A 16,501-nucleotide genomic window follows, 5' to 3' on the forward strand; every position below is an offset into this window, starting at 1 on the left:
TTCGTGGGTTCAAGCCCCATGTCAGGCTCTGTGCTGACAGCTCTGGAGCCTGCTTCGGATTCTGTCTTCCTCTCTGTCGCCACTCCCCTGTTCGTGCTCTCTCTCTCTAAAATAAACATTTAAAAATTAAAAAAATAATAAACTGAGTTTTTTTAATGAACAAAAGATGTGAACAGATTCTTTGCAGAAAAGATATATAAATAACAATAGTATGCACAAAGACACCCAATCTTATTAGTCATCAGGGAAATGCAAATCAAACCCACAGTAAGGTATCACTATTTTAAATGTTGCCAAGGATGTGGAGCAATTGGCATTTTCATACGTGGCTAGAGAATAACACTTGGGAAAACAGTTTGGTAATTTCTTTAAAAAGATCAACACACTCTTGGTTACCATATGACCCAACAATCTCATTACTAGTTATTTAACCAAGAGAACAAAAACAGGTCCCCACAGACTTCGACACAAACGTTCATAACAGCTTTATTCATAGTAACCCCAAACTGAAAATAATCCACATGTCCATCAACAGACTAAATAAAATAAATCACAAAGTGCTACGAGAGTTAAAGAGCCGTCAGAAAACATACCTTGTTTGGGGGATCCAAAAAGGCTTTGTGCAAGAAACCACCAGTGAATACTTGAAAAATGAGGGTGATTCCGACAAATTGCAAGAGGATATTGCAGGCTGAGGGCTCACCATGAACATGGAGGCAGGACAAAACAAACCTGAGGAAAAGCGAATTGCACATTTTGACTAAACCTTAAAAATATCAGGAGAAAGAATAGAAGAAACATGTTGAGAAACACACTATTTGAAAAGGCAGCAGTGAACTTCTGAAGTCTTGTGAAAAGGAAAATCATGTTAAAGAAACCTCTTTTCAAAAGATGAATTAGGCGGCAGGAGATGAAATCAATCGTCTTCTAGGAGGGAAGTAACAAAGGCCAAAACTAGGTTGGTGTGGTCAGTTTCAGCATGAAGACAGGAATGACTGAGGAGACTTCTTGAGACACAATAGAGTCAGGGAAAGATTGTTTATTTGCTGAAGTGAAGGTGCCAGAAAACAGGGAGAGATGGTCTATGCGAAATAGGCTATTTATGAAGCAAGATCCTCTGACTGTGGGGAGATGAGAGATTAAGATAGATGGAGGAATTAGGTTTTGAAAAGAGAAAAGACACTTCTTTCTCAGGAATGAAGGAAATGGAGGTGGAGGTACGCTGAGGTAGGGAACAGAAAGTTGAGGTAGGGAACCTAATTGAAAGTGAGATGTCTTGACAGCAAAGAAGGTTTGGAAAAGCACTTAACATACAACGTTGTGTGATTTATCAAAACATCTTTGATTTTATCAATCCCTGGATTAGTCCTTGCCTTTCGGATAAAAACTGATGACTTAGCTTGATTTTAGAGCTCTCTACCATAACCTGAGCCCAAGGGAGCCAATCAAACATTATCTCTTAGTAGGTATCTGTCCCCAAAATACTGTGATCCAACTAAGCAGGTCTATTCATTGTCCGTAAACTGATCTGGATAAACTTTAATCAAATTTTGCATTCTTTTCATCCTACTAAAGTGCTATTTCGCCTTGTGTAAATTGTATTCACTCTCCAAGGCTGCATTTAATACCAGTTCTTTCAAGTGGCTTTCCCTGACCACTTCAACTTATATTGAACCCTTTGTTCTTGCCCAGCTAAAACAGTTTGTGTTGATAATGCATCATTCATTTTAGCAGTAAATTATATATTGTCTTCTGTTTTTACTAAACTTATGCTTGCATGTATTTTGTCGGGGAGCAGAATTGCATATCAGAGATCATGAACTCTATTTTTTAAAATCCTTTTCAAAGGCCAATTAGTTTTGCAATTTTTAGTAGCTTTATTGAGATATAACTGACATATAGCATAGTGCATGTATTTAAAGTGTACAACTTCATAAACTTTGACCTACGTATTGTCAATGAAACCTTGATCACAGACAAGATAGTGAACATATCCATCATCTCAAAAAGTTTCTCTGTGTTCCTTTTTCAATGCCCCCCTCCTATCACACCCCACATCGTCCCCAGGCAACCACTGATCAGCTTTCCTTCATTACAGATTAGTTTGCATTTTCACAAATTTTCTATAAATGAAATCATACATTATATACTCTTTTCTGTCTGGCTTATTTTACTCAGAATAATTATTTTGAGCAGGTCCAGCTTCATGGGCATGCAGCTTCTGCAGTCCCATGGGGTCCTGTGCTCAAAAGGGCCTGGTGCTTGATTTAATGCTGTTTTAATTGAATGCTCTTCTTTCTGTTTTGAAATTCTTAATAATTTGTGAATAAGAGGGACTATATTTTCACTTTGCACTGTGTCCCACAAATTCTGTAGCTGAACCCTAATTTGAGATTCGGGTGATGTACGTCAGTAATTCATTCTCTTATTGCTGAGCAGTATACCTCTGTATGGATATACCACAATTTATTAATCCATTCACCACGTAATTTATTTATCCATTCATGTTTAGATGTTTGGTTCTTTTTTCCCTGTTACAAATAAAGAGGCATGAACATCTGTTAATAAGTCTTTTGTGGAGATACGTTTTCATTTTTCTTAGGTATATACTTAGCAGTGGAGTGACCAGTTCACATATGTATGTCTAACTTTTTAAGAAAACTGCTAAAGTGTTTTCAAAAGTGGTTGTACTATTTTACATTCAGAATAGCTATATTTAAGAGTTTCAGTTGCTCCATATCCTGGCCAATACTTGGTATGGTCACTCTTAGAGTGTTACATACTTTAATAGATGTGTTGTGCTGTCTTACTGTGTTTTTTTTTTAAGATGGTTTTATTTATTTGTCTTTAATTTAAAATTGTTTTAATTAATTTTTTTTTGAGAGAGAGAGCATGAGCAGGGGAGAGGGGTAATAGGGAGAGACAGAGAGAGAGAGAGAGAGAGAGAGAGAGAGAGAATCTTAAGCAGGCTTCATGCTCGGTGTGGAGCTTGACACAGGGCTTGATCCCACGACCCTGGGATCATGACCTGAGCTGAAATCGAGTCAGACATTCAACCAACTGAGCCCCCCAGGTATCCCTATTTTATTGTGGTTTAAAATTTTTTTAATTAGTTTTCTTTATTTTTGAGAGGCAGAGAGAGACAGAGCGTGTGTGGGGGAGGGGCAGAGAGAGAGAGACAGACACAGAATCAGAAACAGGCTCCAGGCTCTGAGCGGTCAGCACAAAGACTGATGCGGGGCTTGAACTCATGAACCGTGAGATCACGACCTGAGCCGAAGTTGGTGGCTCAACCATCTGAGCCACCTAGGCGCCCCTTTATTGTGGTTTTAATTTTTCATTTCCCTAGTGACTAATGATGCTGAGCTTCTTTTCACATGCTTATTTTTCAATTGTATATTTCTTAGCTTTAGAGACGTTTCAAATCTATTCCCCATTTTCTTAGTGGTGAAGCTGTGTTCTCAGTAAGTTTTTTTTTTTAATTTTTTTTTCAACGTTTTTATTTATTTTTGGGACAGAGAGAGACAGAGCATGAATGGGGAAGGGGCAGAGAGAGAGGGAGACACAGAATCGGAAAACAGGCTCCAGGCTCCGAGCCATCAGCCCAGAGCCTGACACGGGGCTCGAACTCACGGACTGCGAAATCGTGACTTGGCTGAGGTCGGACGCTTAACCGACTGCGCCACCCAGGCGCCCCATGTGTTCTCAGTAAGTTTTGAGAGTACTTTATAGATTCTGGATATAAGTCTTTTATCAGATATATGATGGGCTAATATTTTCTCCCATTTATGGTTTGCTTTTCATTCTTGTAACAGTGTCTTTCAAACAGTACAAAGTTTTAACTTTGACAGGGTTCTATTTACCAAGTTTTTTCTTTGATAGATTGTGTTTTTTGGGGTCATATCTAAGAATCTTTGCCTGACCCAAGGTCACAAGAGACTTTGTGCAGTTTTGTTGTGGAAGATTAGTAGTTTGAAATTCTACAGTTAGGCTTTTAATCTACTTTGAGTTAATTTTTGTATATGGTGTGAGATATAGATTGAAGTTCATATTTTTGCTTATTGATAATGTTCAGCACCATTTATTGAGAATCTATCCTTTCTCCACTGAGTTGCCTTTGTACCTTTGTCAAAAATGTGTTGTCTATATATGTATAGTTATATTTCTGAAATGTCTATTCAGTTCCATAGATTTGTCTATCCTTACACAAGTACCATATTATCTTGCCTAGCATAGCTTTTTAAAATTATCATAGCTTTATAACAAATCTTAAAATCAGATAGAGTTAGTGACAGTGTTAGTGATATTAGTGATCCGTCATGCATGTCTTTAGCATTTAGTGATAAAATCTGACTAGGCTTGGCGTGGTTATTTCAATAGGATAAGGGCAATGATATCATTAATGGGAAGTGATATCCTTAATTCAAGAGAAAAAACAATTTCAAATTTTAACCAGTTTTTCTATTTGTAGGTATCACAATAGGAATGGCTACAAGAGGGAAGAAGGCAGTTGGATTCAAGAGTAGAGTATTTGTAAAGCACTACCTAAGTGAGTAATGAATGGAAGGATACTTAAAAGCAAATACAAAGAAAGAGAATGAGAACTGAAATGTGAAGAATGAGAAACCTCTTCAACACAGAGGTATTAATGTAGAAAATGATAAATTGAGCAATGTAGTTTGGATGGAATATTGGAGTTCATTTGATTTTTTTGATGTGAAAACTGAGGCATCAGTGTTGTTTGTACCTAGAGCTTACCTAGAATCTCCTCAAAAGTAGAATCAATTGTACAAACTTGGTTCTAGGCCATCAGCTGAAAGTCAAATCTTAAGTAAAATCCTTCTGTTCAATAGGTTTACTATTTTACATGAGAACTTCATTCCTGAAGAATTATTTCATACCTGACAAAACTGATCATGAAAATGAAACTAAACACATATGCTATTACAAATATTAATTATGTCAGACTAAACATAATATAAAAATAGTATTTTAATTGTTCCTTTGGGGAACATGTTCTACATATACACAGATATAGTACAGGGAACTTAGGACGAAGATGCCTTTTTTTCTTCCTATCAATATCCCTAGACATTCTAGTTCCCAGAAATGAACTACCTTCAAAATTGGAGTCACTTGTTTTAAAAGTCTGTGCCTGATTTAAAAAAAAAAAAATCTGTGTCTTACTTTAATAGGCATGAAAGCCTCTGAAAATTCTTTGAATGGTAAATGCTGGAGAGGAGCAGATTCCTTAGTGAGGATCTTTTCAAAGATCCTTCGGTATACACCAGCTGCAAACAGAGTCAGTGGAATCACCATAAACCCAGACCAGCTGGTGAGTGTTACTAATCTAGTTACCCAGTCTTTGGCAGTTATTTGGTTAAAGAAAATATATGATCTTTGGAATAGGAAATGGGGCAAAAGTGGAAATGACAAGCTGAGGTATAATAAATCAAGGGAGTTTATATTTACTATAAAACTAGGGTTTGTTGTGAAAATGTTATTTATAGACCATGGCATTAGACAGATTGGTCCAATTTGCTCAAAAAGGTGTTAAACGAAGAGGCAGCTGTTCCAGAATTATCTATAAGGAGAAACTGGGCAATCTAGTTGTTGGAGAATGGGTTGAGGCTTTGGTTTTCAAACATTTTTACCTTCACTCATATTTTAAATGATACTCTGAAACTTTTCATCAAAACTATAAATTGTCATGAAGGATAAATTTCTGGTAATTAAAAAAAATATTTTTTAATGTTTATTTGTTTTTTTGAGAGAGACTGAGAGAGAGCACAAGCAGGGGAAGGGCATAGAGGGAGACCCAGAATCTGAAATAGGCTCCAGGCTCTGAGCTGTCAGCACACACTCCGACGCAGGGCTTGAACTCACGAACCACAAGATCATGACCTGAGCTGATTAGACACTTAACTCACTGAGCCACCCAGGGGCCCCATTTCTGGTAATCTTCATTGCTTTATTGAGGTCTAATTAACATACAATATCTGTACATATTTAAAATGTGCAATTCAATAAGTATTGACATATATGTGCATCAATGAAACTATTACTACTCTCAAAATAATGAAAATAGCTTATCAACCTCCAACTCCCAATTTCCTCATACTCCTTTGCAATCCACAGTGAATTCATGTAGGCCTGAAATTAATTTTGTTGAAGGTTTTTAACAAGCAATTACCTTTCTTTACTAGAAAAAGATCTATTCAAGTTAACTATTTCTTTTTGAGCTTTAGTAATCTGTGCCTTTGAAGGAATTTGTCATTTCCTCTAAGTTACTCAATTTATAGGTATAAAATCCCATTATTATCCTAATATCTGTAGTGTGGTCATTTCCCTCACTCCTGAAATTGGTAATTTGTATCTTTTCATTTTCCTCATCAGTCTGACTATAGTTTTATCAGTTTTATCTCCAAAAAAACCCCTAGTTTTTAGTTTTATTTTTCCTATTGTTTTCCTCTTTGATGTTTATTATTTCCTTTCTCTGCTTACTTTAGGTTTCATTTGCTATTTTTACTAGATTCTTAAAATGAAAGCTGAGATAATTGATGAGACCTTTCTTCTTTTCTAGTAAAAATGCTATATTATAAATATCCCTCTAAGTATTGCTTTAAGCGCTTTCCACAAATTTAGATAGGTTTTCATTTTCATGACATTCAAAATACTTTCTGATTTCCAGTTTTATTTCTCCTTTGACCAATGGTTATTTAGAAGGGTGTTATTTTGTTTCCAAATATTTGGTGACTTTTAAGTATTCTTCTATTATTTATTTTTAATTCAATTCCATTGTAGTCAGAGAATATACTTGTTTGACTTGAATGCTTTCAGATTTATTGAGATTTGTTTTTTGTATGTCATGGGCACTTGAAAAGAATATTCAGCTCTCGCTGGATGTGGTGTTTGATCAGTTTCAATTAGGTTAAGTTGGTTGATAGTATTGTTCAAGTCTTTACAGCCTTACCCATTTTCTGTCTACTTGTCCTATCACTGTTGGAACAAGAGAGTTGTAATTTCCAACTATAATTGTGGAATTGTCTGTTTTTCCTTGAAGTTCCATCAGTTTTTGTTTTACGTTCTTTGAAATTCTTTTATTATATGCAAAACCATAGAGGGGATGTTCTATTATTAACCTCTTTTTTCATTATAAAATGACATTCTGTATCTCTGGTAATATTCTCTGATCTGAAACCTACTTTGTCTGATATTAATATAGATATCTCAGCTCTCTTTTGATTAGTGTTAGCATGGTATATCTTTATATGCCATGATATACTCTTACATTTAAAGGAGTTTTCTTATGGACAGCTAGCTAATTTTGTATTGAATGTTAGAGATGGTGTATTTTATCTGGTCCAGTGATGGAATCTTCTATGTTCCAGCCATGTCTCCAGTACTCTTCCTTGCAAACTTTTTTAGCCTTGGCCCCTCTCAGCTGTTTCCTCATCTCAAGAAGACTAATGCTGTATGTGATGGCCTGAAAAATCAGTCTAGTAAGCTAGGGCAATCATAAGGCTTTCTTCATTTGTGTCCCATCACCCACTGATCATTGCTCTTTGTTGTTTGATGTCCAGTGTCATAAGAACTGTTGTTCATACATTTTGTCCAGTTGTTCGGTTGTTTCAGGCAGGAAGATAAATCTAGCCTGTGTTACTCCATCTAGACCAAAGGTGAAGTCTGAGATCTATATTCTTTTTATTTTTTTCTTGACTTTAGTACTAACGCCACCATAATATTTACTGTAGTATGAAATGGATATTCTTGTATTGTTTATCATAGAAACACCATTTTCCTTCACCATTAGGTAAGATGTTAGCTCTAAGTTTTTCAAAGATGCCCTTTGTCAGGTTGAGAAAGGTTTCTTCTATTCTTTGCTGAGTTTTTATCACAAAGGCTTTTGAATTTTCTCAGATATTTTCCTGTGTCTATTATCTCATATGGTTTTTCTCTTACATTCTGTTAAAATGGTGAACCGTGTTGATTTTCAAAAGCTGAAGTAACTTTGTATTCCTAGGATACACTCTGGTAATGATACATTTTTGTTTCTATATATTGCTGTAAATCTCTATTTTTAAAGAATTATTATATTATGTTAATGAAAGATATTGAAGTTTTCTTATGTCATTTGATTTTGCTATCAGGATAATGTTGGTCTCATAAAATAAGTATGAAACTGTCCTTCATGTGTATTTTCTAAAGATTTTGTATAGATTTGAGATTATTTCTTCCTAACAAGTTCAGTGAATTAGGATTAACTACTGAATTCATGGGCCTGAAGATTTTTGTGGAGAGTTTTTAAGAATTTAATTTCTATTATTGATATATATCTTTTCAGGTTTGCTGTTTCTTTTTGACCCAGTTGTGGCCATTTGTATCTCTCAAGGGTTTTTGTTTTGTTTTGTTTTTTTCCATTCAAACTATGTTCTCAAATGTATTGGCATAGAGTTTAAGAATATTCCTTTATGGGTGTTTTAATTTAATATCACTTAATTCCTGTGATGTTTTAATTACAGGATATGTAGTCGTGTTGCTTCTTTCAATCCGTATTCTGGTAATTTGCATGTTCCCTCTTTATCCTTTGATCTAGGTAGAGTTTTATCCATTTTATTAACCTTTTTAGAGGCTTAAGTTTTGGTTTTATTGATTTTCCCTTTGTGTTTTATTTCATTGGTTCCTGGTTTTATCTTTATTATTTCCTTTTTTCTAATTAGTTTGACTTCTTCTTTACCTTAAGGGATTAATGTTGGATTTTCTTTTCTATTATATAATGCTTAAAGTATTCCTCTAAACAACATAACTGCATCGCACAATTTTGACATGTTGTGTTTTCACTTTCATCCAGTTCAAAATATTTTCTGATTTTTCTAATTTTCTGATTTTTCTTTATAACTGCATGGATCAATTTTTACATAAGTTGCAATTTTCCAGGTAACTTTGTCTTATAATCCTAAATTAATTCTGTTTTAGTCAAGGAACAAAATCTATATGATTTTATCTTTTAAATTATACGGAGTCATTTTAAGGCCCAGCATATTGTTAATGTTCAGTGTCCACTTGACAAAAATGCTTGACTTGCAGGGCCATTATAAAAGTCACTTAGATCAAGTTAATTGATAAAGTTGAGTAATTAATGAGTAAGTAATTACTAATTTTCTATTCGTTCTATCTTTATCTGAGAGGAGTGTTGAAATAGCCAACAGATACTATGGATGTATCTATTTTTCCTTTCAGTTTTATAAGTTTTGTTTCCTTTTTTTCCCCAAATTCTGTCATTATGTTGATACATATTTAATGCAATTATGTCTTCTTGGTTAATTGATCCCTTCATCCCTATGAAATGTCATTCATTATCCCTGGGAAGTTTCTGGTTTTCAGTTTATTTGGTCAGATATTAATACAACCAGAGATTTCTTTAGTATTTTCAAAATACATCATTTTCCATTCATTTACTTTTAACCTACCTTTGTCTTTATTTTTAAAGCAAGTTTCTTATATCATACATCATATAGTTGGATCTTGCTTTTTCTTAAATCCACTCTGACAATTTCTATATTTTAATTGGAACATTTTGATCTTTTTATATTTAGTGTAGTTATTTATATGGTTGGATTTAAACTATTTGTTTTCTATTTGTCCCATTTGGGTTTTTTTCCCTTCCTTTACTGCCTTTTAAAAAATTATTTGAATTAAAAAATTTTCATTTATTTCTATCATTGTCTATCTATATTCTTTTGCTTTATTTTCTCTGGCGGGGGGGCTATGGCGCTAGGACTTAAGGTATGTTTTAATGTTTTTTATTTATTTTTGAGAGAGAGAGAGAGAAAGAGAGAAGAGTGTGAGCAGGGGAAGGTCAGAGAGAGAGGGAGACACAGAATCTGGGCTGTCTGCACAGACCCCAACGCAGGGCTTGAACTCATGAACTGCAAGATCATGACCTGAGCAAAGTTGGACGCTTAACTGAATGAGCTAGCCAGGTGCTTCCCCCCGCCCCCAAGGTATGTGTTTCTAACTTTTCACAATCTCTTTTCAAATAATATTTATACTACTTTATATGTAACATAAGGACTCTTTCAACACTACATTTCTATTTTCCTCCTGCCATCCTTTGTGCTCTTTTCATTTATTTTATTTCTACCTGTGTTATCGACTCCAAAATATACAGTTGATATTTTTGTTTTCAAAGAAATTTTTAAAAAGTAGAAATATCCTTTATATTTATTCACACATGACCATTCTGAGGTTCTATGAAGATTTAGATCATAGATACCATACTCCTTTTGCCTAAAATTATTTTCATTTGTATGTTTTAACACTTTTCATTGTGTAGGTCTGCTGGTGATGAGGGTTTTTTAATGTAAGTATTTATTTCACCTTCATTTTTGAAAAATATTTTTGCTGACAGAATTCTAGGTTGACAATTTTAAATTTCAGGACTTTAAAGGTACTGTTCCACTGTATTTTTTTTTTTTATCTTGCATGGTTTGATTAGAAGTCTACTATAATTTTTTTATTCCTTTTTATGTCTTTTTGTTTTCCACACACTTTTAAGATTTTCTCTTTATCACTGATTTTCACTAATTTGATTGTGTTGTACCTTGGTGTCATTTTTTATTGTTGTTAGTTATGATTGGGATTCACTCATGTTCTCAGATCTGTGGAGATATAATTTTCATTAATTTAGAGGAAAATTGGACATTTGAAAAAATTTCCCCCTTTTTCTTACTTGCTATGAGACTATACACATTGTACTTTCGTATAATACTTTCATATTTTCATATACTTTCATATTGAGGTTCTGTTAATATTTTTTTTGTCTTTTTCTTCTATGTACTTCAATTTGTATCCTTTCTGTTGATCTGTCTTTAAATTTCTGTATCTTTTCTTCTGCAGTGTCTAATCTGTTAATCCTGAGTTTCATCTTGGTATTATATTTTTGTAGAATTTCCATTTGCTTCTTTTTGATATCTGATAACTTTTATTTTCTCTCATTATGTTCATCTGTTTTTAAATCATTAAGTTTATTGACCATAGTTATAATAGTTCTTTAAACATTTCCATGTGTTAGTTCAATTGTCTATTTAATTTCTGGATCTGTTTCTATGGACTGATTGCCCCTACTAGTTATTAGTCACATTGGACTGGGCCTTCATGTGTCCAGTAGGTTTTCTTGGAGTCTAGCCATTTTATATATTTGAATGTTGTATTTTAGAAGGGGGGGGGCATTCCTTTTAATTTCATACTTTGTTTTATCCTTCATTTAGGTCATGTCTTGATCTTTTCAAGAAGTACTATTTAAGCTTTTTTTGGAGCAAAGAGTAGCCTTTTCTTTCAGGCTACTACCCATTACTAAGACATTACTTTTTTGTGGTTATTTATTAAATACTCAATATATTCAATTGGGTTTCTTCAGACTTTGAGAACCCAAATGCTTCCCATACTTGCACAAACTCTTGGGATTTTTCAGATTTTGGTTCCCTGGAAATAGCTTTTTCCTTGAAAGTTCCAGCATACAGCTAGACTTGTAGAGCTCTACCTGACCCATGACTAGATTAGCATTCAACCATAACCTCAAGGGGACTCCTGTGCAGATTTCTAGAGCTCTTTTTCTACATAGTACCCTCCTAGTATTCTGTCCTCCAAACTCTAGCCCCTTAGCCTATGTAAACTCAGATTTTTCTCTTTTTAATACAATAAGACTATTTGGTTCCTTTTGGGTTCCCTTTCCTATAGCGTAGTACAGAAACTGACTCTAGGCAGAAAGCTGTAGCAATTGCAGGGCTCATGCATGTTCCCTTTTTCCTTGGGATTATAGTCTGTTGTCTCATGTTTGAAATCAATTGTTTCATATATTTTATTCAGTGTTCTGTTTGGTTATGGTAAAAAGATAAGTCCACGTCCTGTTACTCCCTCATGGTTGATGAGTATACCATTGGAAATATGCTACTTTAATTTTATTTCTTTAGCATATTTAACATGTATTTATGAGATACCTACCATGGAAATGTAGAGATAAGTAAGTCACAGACGAAAGCTATACAAACAAGTAAAATGTTACACTATTGTGGTAGCTTTCAAATATAGTCCCTGAATTCTTAAATAGACCTTCCATCAAGAATTGGGTTTCGGGCACCTGGGTGGCTCTGTCGGTTAAGCATCTGACTTCGGCTCAGGTCACGATCTCACTCATGGCTCATGAGTTTGAGCCCTGTGTCAGGCTCTGTGCTGACAGCTCAGAGTCTGGAGCCTGCCCTAGTTTCTGCATCTCCCTCTCTCTGCCCCTCTCCTGATCATGCTCTGTCTCTCTTTGTCTCTCTCTCAAAAGTAAATAGATATCTTTGAAAAAATTTTTAAAAAATTGGGTTTTATTTCCTGTGCCTTTTACTATAGACATTGTGACTGTTTGTCCAATAGAATATGACTGATATGATGCTGTGCCCCTTACCTACCTCAGGTCTTCGTATCTCTTGGAATGCTTGGTCCAATCTGTTGGGAGAAAAAGGAGACACATAGGAGGTCCCATGTAGTTCTAGCTGACAGCCCCAGTGACCTAGCCAACTGCCAGCGTCAATTGCCAGACATGTAAGTACAAAAGCTTTCCAGTGATTGCAACCCCAAGGTGTAGGATCATTCCAGACTTTGAGGCACCCCTGCTGACACTGTGTGGAAGAGAAGGAATCTGTGCCTGCAGAACACTGACTAAATTTCTGATTTGTAATCAAAGAAAGGATTACTGTTGCCTTAACATGACTTTGGAGTGGTTTTTATATAAAGACACCTGGAATAAATATAACACCACTAAGTGCTGTGACAGAGGTCGCCAATAACCAACTAATTAACATGTATTTATCATGTGCCTATTATTGGTCAGGTACTGAGTACAGAAAGCCCAGAAAGGGAAGTGAAATCTGAGAAGAGGTTTAGAGAAGTTATAGAATCAGAGCGGAAAAGGCAGAAAAACTTGCTTGTTTGAAGATAGGGAAACCATGGAACATCAGAAATGTTAGAGGAGAGGCTATGAAAAAAGACTGAAGAGATGAGATACTCAGGGGCCACTTCAGTAAGGATATACTTACTAAAGAATCAGAATTCAATCCTGAAGGTAGGAGACTACTCTGCATACCTATAATCATGGAATTATTTAATGACTATTCTCCAAACAGGAGATACTCCAAATAGCAGATACTCTAAAAGAGGTTATCTCATATACAGCATTTATCCTTATGTTATTTCCAGCATACAGAATGGTACCTTGCACACATAAAGTGTTAATAAATATGTACTGAACGACTGAAGAACGGATATGAGAATTCCATAGGAATGACACAATCAGGTTTGTGTGTTAGAAAAAATCATTCCAGCAGGGGTTTGGAGAATGGTTTGGAGATAGGTAGGTGTATCAGTCAACTCCGGTGCTGTAAGAAATGATCATAGATTGGGAAGCTTAAACAACAAATTTGTTTTTGGAGGCTGGAAATCTGAGATCAGGAGGCCAGCATGCTCAGGTTCTGGTGAGAACTCTGTTTCCGGCTTCCCTTCCGTGTCCTCACAAGACAGAGGAAGCTCCCTCTTGCCTATTCTTAAAAAGGGCACTAATCCCTTGGGGCACCTGGGGGCACTCAGTCAGTTAAGCGTCCAACTTCCCCTCGGGTCATGAGCTCACGGTTCTTGAGTTCAAGCTCAGCGTCCAGCTCTGTGCTGACAGCTCAGAGCCTGGAGCCTGCTTCGGATTCTGTGTCTCCCTCTCTCTCTGACCCTCCCCCTGCTCGCACTATCTCTCTCCCTCAAAATAAAGGAACGTTAAAAAAATTTTTTTTAAAAAGGGCACTAATCCCATCACGAGGACCCCACCCTCAGGACCTCATCTAAACTTAATTACTGAATTATCTACCAAAGGCTTGTCTCCAAATGCCATCACATTTCGGGGTAGGGCTTTAACATGAATTTGGGTAGGATGCAAATCAGTCTGTAACAGTAAGAAAGTAGAAAAGCATAGGAGGTGGATGTAATAATTCATCTAAGAGATGATGAGGGTGTGAACTAGTGTGAATAATCTTCCTGGGATATTTCTTTTCCTAAACTTTAAAATTATAGATATCCCCTGGAACAACTCCATTTGCACATTGCTATCATTTTTTACTGTAGAAGAATTTTCAATGTCACACCAAAAAGAAAAGGAACTAATATTTTAAAATTAACCACAGAATTTATTAAACCCATGTATTATAGAAATTATATGTAGTCTCTAGATTTTAAAAATTTTGGTAATCTTAAAAGTGCCAACTCCTGCAGTTTCAGTGTTTTAAGGGATAACAACAGAAAGCTAACCTCAAAATACAAACCCATTTAACTTTTTATATTTGACTTTTATGTTAAGCATGACAATATTAAAATTTCTACATTTAAAAATGTCTATTATTTATAGCATATAAATTATAAAGGTCCCAAATAGCTGAAGGAATTCTTTTAGGTCGGAAGACAAGGATAATGGCATCAAGACTAATTCCTTCACTATTCCCAGTGCTTTCACATACTGATGATCAAGGCTCGCACAATTTGATCACTAGCTTATTGCCAGCAACACGGCAACTCAGTCTCCTTATTGGAGCACAAAGCACGTCCAAACGCATTTTTATAAATATTTGGCTTTGATGCAGGGCGATTATGATAATGTGCCCCAGACACTGCTCAGGACCTTAAGATGGACAAGCTGTCACTTGATTCTATCAGATTAGTCACCAAGAACCGGTTTTAGAGAATGTTCTGCTTTTCCTATCAATAGTGATGTTTTAGAATAATTTTATACTTGCCATCATGAAACACAAACAAGCTTTCGGTACTGGCTCCTCAAGATGTTAAGTGGTATTACTAATACACTACATTTTTTATGCTGTTGTAACTTTTTCTGCTTCTGAAAGAAATAGAGGCTCATCGTGAAAATATTTGGAAAATATAACATGCACAAAGAACAAAATATCATCTCAAATCTTACCACTCAGAGACAGCCATGTCATAATAGTCTCATGTATTTCAGGCTTTAAAAATTGGGCGTATTCTGTAATTTTACGCGTTTTTGTAACCCGCTTTTAAGAACTTATGTATCTGGATGTCTTTCTACGTAAATACACATCTACATCACCACCTCGGACAGCTGTGGAGTTTCTACATCGTGTGTACTATGATTTGCTTGGCCAATATTAATTATAATGATTACTTACATTTATTTAGTGCTTACTACATGCTAGGCACTTAAGGGTTTGGTTTGTATTCATCCATTCCATCCTCACAACCCTATGATTGTTCCTGCTTCTCACAGATGAGAAAATAAAATTGAGGCACCAGGAGGTGATGTAATTTATATTGGGCATTTTAGTGGTGAACGACGCTTTGATATTAGAAGCCACGTTGCCACGAACACCGTTGTTCGTGTTCTTCAAGACTGTCTTGAGGATAAATTCCAAAAAGTAGAATTGCTGGGTCCAAAGGTGTTCCTACTTTTGTAACATCCTTTCAAATAGTTCCTTTAGGAAGACTGTATTAATTTAGCCTTCAGTCCCCGTCTGAATGGGCGCAAGGTATCCGGACGCTACTTGAATTTGCGTTTTCCACTTTCAGAAGTGAGATTTCATTCGCCATGGATTTTTGTAAGCCCGCCTTGCATAGTGATCCCGTCGCCGACAAAGTTGGAAATATTTGTTTACACGCTACGTGTGTTAAGTGCTCTAACCGGAGGTACGATTCACAGAATTCCAATTTATGCGCAAGCTGCTCTGAAGTTGGTTCCAAGTGGGACACAAAACCCCCGGAAGCTGCTTAAAATTTCTACGTGACATAAACGCAATTTGTTAAAGACTTAAAAATAAAGTTACCAAGTCAACATTCTGAGGTGCTAGGAATCCCTCATCAATTTCTAGCTCCATTTCTCAGTTGGTTTTGCTTTGGATTTTTTTTTTTTTTTTTTGGCTGGGTCTGGGAAGCGGGGCGGGGACGGCTCTCGTAGACATTCCTGGGGCGTGAAACTGATTTTCCAATCGCCACAACTGCTCAGTGACTGCACAATTCGTCAGGCGCGCCAACGCCCAGCTAGAAGTGCTTTCCACAGAGACTTAGAAGCCAGGCGTCCGGGGACTCTCGGGAAGGTGCCAGCGTTACCTCAGCCTCTCCGAGGGAGCCGCGCGCCCTGACACTCCCCTCTTTGAGGATTCGGGCCAATCGGTTCAGCTCACATGACTTCATCCAAGCAAGTTTCTTGTCACCTCGGGCAGCGAACTGAACTCACGGCTTTTTGACTTAGCTGATCCCCAACGAAGGAGTTTCCGTCCCCCCTCAAGAGGGACTATAAAATCATGACAACTGACTGAGCCAGGGCCGAGCACGGGGTCTGGCTCAATCCTCACGCGACCCTTTTTCTTTCTCGGTCTCTGATTCACGCCTGGCCTCGGTAGTCGTCTTCGGCGCGCCTGGAGGACCCCGTCCTCCGGAGACTCCTGGCCAA

General features: G+C 36.3%; 1 long non-coding RNA gene across 1 annotated transcript; it reads right to left on the reverse strand.

Moving 5' to 3' along the window:
• Positions 1–47: 47 nt before the first annotated feature.
• Positions 48–16,452, reverse strand: LOC125169445 (uncharacterized). Its single transcript, XR_007153680.1, has 4 exons — positions 15,225–16,452; positions 12,456–12,492; positions 594–732; positions 48–106 (listed from the first exon to the last, which is right to left on the reverse strand). It is a non-coding gene; the product is annotated as an uncharacterized LOC125169445 (long non-coding RNA).
• Between the last annotated feature and the right edge of the window lie 49 nt (positions 16,453–16,501).

Source organism: Prionailurus viverrinus, chromosome B4 (genome assembly GCF_022837055.1).
Source record: "Prionailurus viverrinus isolate Anna chromosome B4, UM_Priviv_1.0, whole genome shotgun sequence".
NCBI classification, from domain to species: domain Eukaryota; kingdom Metazoa; phylum Chordata; class Mammalia; order Carnivora; family Felidae; genus Prionailurus; species Prionailurus viverrinus.